Source organism: Mus caroli, unplaced genomic scaffold (genome assembly GCF_978045245.1).
Source record: "Mus caroli unplaced genomic scaffold, Mus_caroli_1 scaffold_5, whole genome shotgun sequence".
NCBI lineage: Eukaryota > Metazoa > Chordata > Mammalia > Rodentia > Muridae > Mus > Mus caroli.
Genome location: NW_028227260.1, coordinates 91,066,872 through 91,076,532, shown reverse-complemented (window position 1 = coordinate 91,076,532; position 9,661 = coordinate 91,066,872).

The window sequence follows — 9,661 nt, the reverse complement described above, 5'->3', positions numbered from 1 at the left end:
TTATATGTACAAAATATGGTGATTTCCCTCCCTTGAATAATAATGAAATTACTTCTGTTGAGTAAACTTGTTATGCCATCTTTTAATAAAAACTGAAAATGCCCTTTGCTTCTATTTATATATGTAAAAAAGCTTTTCTATGTACCCTTGTGAACAGATTTTGAAGAAATCATGTAAGATGATAAAGCATTTGAATGGTGCACTAGATATTTTTAAAAATGAGTTTAAAAGAAACATTTGATTTTACATTAAATGATTACTTGAAATCAAATGATTTTGTACATGAAGTTCAATAATATTTAAATAAAAACATCCTACCAACTGAGCTTCATTCCCAGTCTCAGTTGTGCTAGTTTTGAGTTATTTACTACTATAACAAATTTATAATTGTTTCCTCTTTGTACCTCTACTTTTATTGGGGCAGGTTTCTCCAGCACAGTTAATGAGCACTCCAGGAAAGTCAAACTAAGTTTGCAGCCCACATTCAGTTAGCTACCAAATGAGAGGTCAATATGATCACTAGTTCATAAACCTGGAATGTCTGAAGACTCTTAAATTGGTGCCATCTTCATATGTCAATTAATCGATCGTTTGAATGCTTGCTCAAAAAAGATCATGATGGAAGAAACCAAAGTATTGTATTTCCTTCTTGGGAAATAGGATATTATTTGCTATACTAGTGCTGGTCTAGTGCTTACATGCCTCATATAACTGAAGTCACATTGTGGTGGGGAGCAACATGGATTATACATGGGTATGCCTAGTCAATAACAAGACAATATCCTTCAAGTTATGCCACAGCATAATTGCATCGGGTTGATAAGAAGCTATCATGTCATGAACAGTGATCACACTCTCTTCAGCTTCAAGTGGCACATATATTCAGCTAGTAAAATTGAGTGAGAACAAATTGCACCCTAAGGTTTTCCCTGAGATGTACTCATTCACTCAATATTCTTTGATCATGTTCCTTGTGGGGACTTTGAAATGTGTATTTGTTGTGTGATAAAACTTTCCCCGGAGAGACAAAATACACATCTGCAGGGAGGGCCAAAGTATGGATACCATGAATGTCTAATGTGGTGAACCAATGAGGTTTACTGGGGTTATTTGCAGGACTATAGGTGAGTGGTTACATATGGGAGCAGAAATGACTCAAAGACAGCTATATATCACTAAGGCCCACCCCAACACATATGACAGCTCACAAATTTCAGAACCTGGAGCACGCTCACAGTGGAGAGTATCCTTTCTGAGTGACTAAGTTGGGGTAAACCTCTTCCAGGCAGCTCAGCCTGTTTCTGTTTTTTCCAGGCAGTTAGTTTGATCTGTCTTCTTTTCAGCTTGGTTAGTTAGAGAGGGACAGCTTTATTGCTTACTTTGAGAGGGAGGGGGCTAGTGAATCTGGTTAGGTTTAGAGACTTCCTGAAGCTGTTTTGAGATATTTGCCTTCTTGTTAATGAAGTTCCTGCAGGGTGGATGTTTTCACCTCAGAGGGAACTGTTAAAGAACAGTATTATAGAACTGAGCCAGTAAATGAGCTCAGGGTTCTTGGCTACTAAGAGCATAACATTATCTAGATTATTTCAGGAAAAGCAGATTAAAAAAAAAAGTGTTCCTCTTTCTCCACATTCTGGACAGCATCTGCTGTCACCTGAATTTTTGATCTTAGCCATTCTAACTGGTGTGAGGTGAAATCTCAAGTTTGTTTTGATTTGCATTTCCCAGATGATTAAGGATGTTGAACATTTTTTTCAGGTGCTTCTCAGTCCTTTGGTATTCTTCAGTTGAGAATTATTTGTTTAGCTCTGTACCCCATTTTAATGGGGTTATTTGAATTTCTGGAGTCCAGCTTCTTGAGATCTCTGTATATATTGGATATAGTGGTCTCGTGTGAGGCTATGCCAGTACCTGGAAAATACAGAAGTGGACGCTCACAGTCATCTATAGGATGGAACACAGGGCTCTCAATGTAGGAGCTAGAGAAAGTACCCAAGGAGCTGAAGGGGTCTGCAGTCCTATAGGTGGAAAAACAATATGAACTAACCAGTACACACAGAGCTCATGTCTCTAGCTGCCTATGTAGAGGAAGATGGCCTAGTCGGCCATCATTGGGAAGAGAGGCCCCTAGGTCTTACAAACTTTGTATGCCTCAGTACAGGGGAATGCCAGGGACAAGAAGTGGGAGTGGGAGGGTAAGGGAGCAGGGCAAGGGGAGGGTATATGGAACTTTCAGGATAGCATTTGAAATATAAATAAAGAAAATATCTAAAAAAAAAAAAAAAGACTTGAAAGATAGTCTTGGCACTCTAAAGAAAGCAACTATTTTACTCACAAGCAAAATTCTTCCTGAGAACGTTGCCCCTATATAGCTTCCTATTCCACTTTTAAGAAAAAATGCTCAAACTAGGAATCAAATCTACATGTCCCCTGAATTCTTATTATGTCTTTTCCTTGGAATGCTATGATTGTTTTAGTCTCCAAAACACAAAACATATGCATGATTAGTCTCTCTGCATGGAATTCTGGGAAGGGGAATAAAATTTCTGAGAAGTTTCTGCCTTTAGCAATATTTGGGGCTTCATACCCTCCCCAACTGTAATAAAAACACTTTTATTGTTTATACATTCCTCATTTGCTTTTATTTTATTAAAGCTGCCCCAACAGATTAAACCTCTCATATCCCTTCTGACTTCTTTTTTTTTAATTTTTAATATTTTTATTATATATTTTCCTCAATTACATTTCCAATGTTATCCCAAAAGTCCCCCATAGCGCCCCCCACTTCCCTACCCACCCATTCCCATTCTTTTGGCCCTGGCATTCCCCTATATTGGGGTATATAAAGTTTGCAAAAGGCTAAAGACACCATCAATAAGACAAAAAAACCACCAACAGATTGGGAAAGGATCTTCACCTATCCTAAATCAGATAAGGGACTAATATCCAATATATATAAAGAACTCAAGAAGGTGGACTCCAGAAAGTCAAATAACCCCATTAAAAATGGGGCTCAGAACTGAACAAAGAATTCTCACCTGAGGAATACCGAATGGCAGAGAAGCACCTGAAAAAATGTTCAACATCCTTAATCATCAGGGAAATGCAAATCAAAACAACCCTGAGATTCCACCTCACACCAGTCAGAATGGCTAAGATCAAAAATTCAGGTGACAGCAGATGCTGGCGAGGATGTGGAGAAAGAGGAACACTCCTCCATTGTTGGTGGGATTGCAAGCTTGTACAACCACTCTGGAAATCAGTTTGGCGGTTCCTCAGAAAATTGGACATAGTACTACCGGAGGATCCAGCAATACCTCTCCTGGGCATATATCCAGAAGATGTTCCAACCGGTAAAAAGTACACATGCTCCACTATGTTCATAGCAGCCCTATTTATAATAGCCAGAAGCTGGAAAGAACCCAGATGTCCCTCAACAGAGGAATGGATACAGAAATTATGGTACATTTACACAATGGAGTACTACTCAGCTATTAAAAAGAATGAATTTATGAAATTCCTAGCCAAATGGATGGACCTGGAGGGCATCATCTTGAGTGAAGTAACACAATCACAAAAGAACTCACACAATATGTATTCACTGATAAGTGGATATTAGCCCAAAACTTAGGATACCCAAGATATGAGATACAATTTGCTAAACGCATGAAACTCAAGAAGAATGAAGACCAAAGTGTGGACACTGTGCCCCTTCTGACTTCTTATTGAAATATAAATACAGGGGAAGAATCACTGGATTTTCATATACTGAAAGGAATCATGGTGTCACCATTCTGATAGAGATTAATAGGTTCAACTTCAGGCATGTTCTACTTTACCACTGAGAATTAATACAAACCGTATGTATGAAAACTCATATTCAACAAGTGACCTACCATTTGACTGCCTCAATTGCTTGAAGTCTTGTACTACGGTGACATCTGCTGGTAGCTCATATGATCCTCTCACACCCAAGCAGTGAAAGGAAATGATGCCCCTGAAGTATTATTGAAGGCTTTACTTTTTGTGGGTAGATTCAATTGATGTCTTTTATGTCTTTGCATTGGAAAATAAAGTGGAAAAGAATAGGAGTTAGAAACATATTTTACAGTGAGATACTAAGACTTAGCAAATATGACAGGCTGTTAACTTAAGATTACTTAAAAGTAATCTTCATTTTGAATTTTTATCCTCATAAAATTTCCTTAGACAAAATGCCCTCATGTCCTATTAGCAATTTGCTTACTAAAGGCATACTTAGAGAAAGTCTGCTTTGTGATAATAATACAGTTGTGGGCTCCATTACATGTAATAGAACTCTGCCTATGACTCAAGAAGGTGGACTCCAGAAAATCAAATAACCCCATTAAAAATTGGGGCTCAAAACTGAACAAAGAATTCTCACCTGAGGAATACCGAATGGCAGAGAAGCACCTGAAAAAATGTTCAACATCCTTAATCATCAGGGAAATGCAACTCAAAACAACCCTGAGATTCCACCTCACACCAGTTAGAATGGCTAAGATCAAAAATTCAGGTGACAGCAGATGCTGGCAAGGATGTGGAGAAAGAGGAACACTCCTTCATTGTTGGTGGGATTGTAAGCTTGTACAACCACTCTGGAAATCAGTTTGGCGGTTCCTCAGAAAATTGGACATAATACTACCAGAGGATCCAGCAATACCACTCCTGGGCATATATCCAGAAGATGTTCCAACCGGTAAGAAGGACACATGCTCCACTATGTTCATAGCAGCCTTATTTATAATAGCCAGAAGCTGGTTATAACCCAGATGCCCCTCAACAGAGGAATAGATACAGAAAATGTGGTACATTTACACAATGGAGTACTACTCAGCTATTAAAAGGAATGAATTTATGAAATTCCTAGGCAAATGGATGGACCTGGAGGGCATCATCCTGAGTGAGGTAACACAATCACAAAGGAACTCACATAATATGTACTCACTGATAAGTGGATATTAGCCCAAAAACTTAGGATACCCAAAATATAAGATACAATTTGTTAAATGCATGAAACTCAAGAACGAAGACCAAAGTGTGGACACTGTGCCCCTTCTTAGAATTGGGAACAAAACACCCATGGAAAGAGTTACAGAGATAAAGTTTGGAGCTGTGACGAAAGGATGGACCATCTAGACTGCCATATCCAGGGATCCATCGCATAATCAGCTTCCAAATGCTGACACCATTGCATACACTAGCAAGATTTTGCTGAAAGGACCCAGATATAGCTGTCTCTTTTGAGACAATGCCAGGGCCTAGCAAACACAGAAGTGGATGTTCTCAGTCAGCTACTGGATGGATAACAGGGACCCCAGTGGAGGAGCTAGAAAGTACCCAAGGAGCTAAAGGGATCTGCAACCTTATAGGTGGAACAACATTATGAACTAACCAGTACCCCAGAGCTCTTGACTCTAGCTGCATATATATCAAAAGATGGCCTAGTCGGCCATCACTGGAAAGAGAGGCCCATTGGACTTGCAAACTTTATATGCCCCAGTACAGGGGAACGCCAAGGCCAAAAAGTGGGCGTGGGTGGGTAGGGGAGTGTGTGTGGGGGAGTGTATTGGGGACTTTTTGGATAGCATTGGAAATGTAAATGAGGAAAATACCTAATAAAAAAAGGAAAAAAAAAGAATTAGATCAAGTAGGCTTTATCACAAAGATGCAGAAATGACTCAACATATATAAATCAATAAATGTAATCCAACATATAAAAAATTATATGTAAAAATTCTCCAAATATATAAACAACTTAAAAATTTAAAGCAGAAAGATCAAATCACTTTTACAATGCTTCCTTAATGTTATTGATATCGGACTTTGCTATTTTAAGTTAGCTACATTTGGGGAAATATCATGTGGTCATAACATTTTAATTATGTGTTATCTTTATGCCAAAATGTCAAAAGCAAGTTATCTTAAGCAGGAAAAAGCCAGCTTAAAAAAAATCTATCTGTGAGCTCTGCCCTGCTCTCCTCCTCTTCCTCCTCCCACCTTATTACAGCAGTGCCAAGCCCTCTGTTCTCAGAGGATGCTGTACCCCACAGTAGGAAGGAGTGTCATCTGGCCATGCTGGGTGAGGTGTGGATCTTTTGAATTTATATTTATACACAGTCCTATTTCTTTATGTCTGCACTGTCTCTTCTTCCTCCTCCCTCTCAGGTGACAGTATCAGCAAGTGCCACACAGAATTCTGCATTCACCAGCATCTTGGGACAGTGTGTGCTTTAACTTGATTGTGCCAGAGTAGAGGGAAATATCTGGAGCTGTTCCTGGACTCTCTCCATTGTGGCTTCCCTTCCCCACCATCATGCTTCATAAAAAAAGAAGCCAACTAAGGCACTTCCCATAGAGACTGGAGTCCTGCTTTCAATGACCTGGCTTTAATGGCTCTGTCCAGAGGGGTGTTGGAGCCCAGCCCACCCACAAACCAGACAAGCTATTAGGGAGCAGGAAAACGAACCAGAAGTTGTTAAAATTTTAATTTTGTAAGTTGACTTCTGTAGTTATAAAAGCTGCGTGTTTCTGCAGTGATACTGTATAAAGAACATCTTGTAAAATACTTGTCATCTTGCTTTGGCGCATGTACAGTAGTTTCTATGATATGTGTTCGCTTTACTATTCTCAAAGAGGCCAGCAGGCAGCAGGATCTGGACTTAGAGCCCCCTCTCTACCTAACTGTGGGTGCCTGCTCCTCCGGGGCCCATTCTGTAGACCTAGGGCTCCTTCTGAGGGTTCAGTGGAGTGGACGGTAATTGGTGTCAGCATCTGGAGGGTGTGGGGAGGGCCAGCTTTGCCCTTCATAGCCAGTCTAGCCTCGTGTTGTATTTAGGCAAAAGTTTGTTGTGTGCATTCCCTTTTATGACAGATTTTAATAAAAGCATGACACAGTTTTTCTTTTCCATTGATTTTGAATTTGGAAAATGTGAGTCCCTCAGCTCTTTTTGTTTAAAGGAGAAGCAGTCCACCAGGTCCAGAAGCTCACCATTCCCAGGGCTGAGGAAAAGCCTTGCTGTGGCTCTGGGTATGGCCCAGTCCAGTGGCTGAGGACAGCTTCCTTTCCTCTCCCTCTTACAGGCTTGGCTGTGGTTAGCACTAACACTCAGGCTGTGATTCCTGGCACTGCTGCCTCCCTGCTTCCTACCGTAGATGTTGGTGTTTTAGCAGAAAGCTGGTGTTCCCACCATCATACAGCAGTGGCATCTACCTGCGTGGTAGATTTTTAAATTGTCTTAAAGAAGGAAGGGCCACAGTAAAGGGTAGACTTGTAGTAAATTGGTATTTCAAATAAACATTATGTACTTGTGTTTATAAAGAAAAAAAATATCTGTAGAAGTCACTCACTGTTATCACGAGTTAACAAAATACATAATAGCAAGGATCTTACATGAGGCAGATGTTTTCACTTCTTTAAGTAATTAAAAAGTAGTATAGAAAGTTTTTAATGCTGAGAAAACTGAGGTTTTCACTAGATTATTTCTGATTTCTGTACAGTGATAGCCTACAAATTCATAAGAAAATACAATAGTTTTACCTAATTAAAAGAATATAATTATTAAGAGTTTATTCAGTGTTTTTACCATCTAATCATATTAATATATAAGAAAAAACAAGCTGTTGGGTTTAAAAATAGCTTTATTTAGCATACCAAAAACACAGAAACATAAGAAAATTGTATTTAGTATAAACATAAAAAGTTAAATACCATAATTTAATGTAAACCAAGTATTTGAAAATGTGAAGTATTGTAATAAAATACATGCTATTTACACAGAACTAAGTTAAAGCTACCTCTGTAGTTACTGGATCAGATTATCAATCTTGAAGATGTTATCATTAGCAATCAAAACATTAACAGCTTCCTTTTTTTATTAGTCAATAGGAAAAGAAGCAATCATTATATTTATTATTTAAAACATTTAATTTATTGTGACATTTAGTGCAGGAAAGCAAAAAGTGCCAGTTCAAGGATTCCAGATACAAGCAATGTACGTAGAGGTTTGAAAATCATTCTATTGTAGGAACCTAGGGCAGATCTTTTTATTTAAATATAAATTGTTTAATTCCATTTACTTACTGCTTAGAAAGATATTAAGTATATTCTGCAAAAATAAATCTTCATTAAAAATGATCAAAGGCAAATGCAGTATCAATCAGATAGGAAATGCAAAGCATAAAAATATATATTATTCCAGATAAGCCCCTTAATTATAATAAATGTTAAGAAACTCAGTTTATAAAACCAGAAGGGGTAGCAAAGGGAATTTTAAAAGTATGAAACCTAAACTGTACTCAAACACAACAAAAAGTGTAAAATAAAAGTTCATGAAGTAGTATTTTGATTATACTTTTCTTATAGAAAAGCTGCCATAAAATTTATGGTTAGTACAGCTATTAATTACTATGAAATAGTGTTTTCTCTGACCAACAATCTAAACAGATGTCATTACTAATCAATTTCTTTAGCTTCTATTTCAAGAACCATCATTCATTGTTCTACTTCATCCAGAAAGTGGTAAATCCAATACTGAGACGTCAAAATATACAGTAACTTTACAAGAACAAAAACCTAACTTAGTGACAGGATGCCTTGCTCTTTTGTCCAATCCTGTAGTTCTTAAAATTTGGATTTCTGGATCCCTCCTTAAACTCTTGGGGGAATCTAGATTCCAAAGAACTTTTATTTTTTGAGATTTTTATCTATCAATATTTAACATGTTAGAAATGAAGTGAAAAAATTAAAGACTAATTCAGCTAAAAATTAAAAAAATATGCCAATACAAATGATATTTTTATGAAAATAGCTATATTGTATTCTTAAAAGGTGTGTGATAACTGTATTTTTTCCATTGTTTAACTCTGTTTTGAGAGAACTAGAATAAAGAGACAAATAATGTCTTCAGATAGGATGAAAATATTTTGATTTCACAGATTTCATGGAAGACTGTCAGGTAACTCCTAGGATTTATGGGCCACAATTTGAAAATTGTTGGTCTCATCTAATGGCTAATATTAGTGTGACACACACACACACACACACACACAAACAGCCTTAATTTTCAGTTATAAACAACCAATAACTTCTCTTGTACACTGGATCAAACATCTCTAACTTCAGATTTAATTAGAAACAGACAATTATCATATAGTAAGGAAAAATATTTAAAGCAATATTGTCATGTGGAGACCATTATCAAGATACAAATACCTTTTCACCTATCATACCTATTAACTACTTCATGTACTTTAGTGTAAATTCCAGCATTTCTTCATCCAATACAGCACTGGTAAATGTACTTAAATTGGCACAGCTTTTGTACAGTCCAGATAATGTGTGAAGGTAAGTAATAGTCCATACACTCAACTTAGGAAAATATTAACTATGGAGCAGCCTGTTACATTTCTCATTATGTAAAAGCTCTGATAGAATTCTAGGGAAACAGGAAGAAATGTAAATAAGCACAATAATAACATTAAGATCTTACAGTTAAACAGTTCTTCATACCACAAAATTATTTGTATACATGCCATCTCATTTGACCTTTTTCTATACTTTCTGAAATAGTTTATTTTGGCAATTCATTTATAATCTACTCCCTATCCTCCAAGAAAAAGATGTAAAACTACTGAAGCT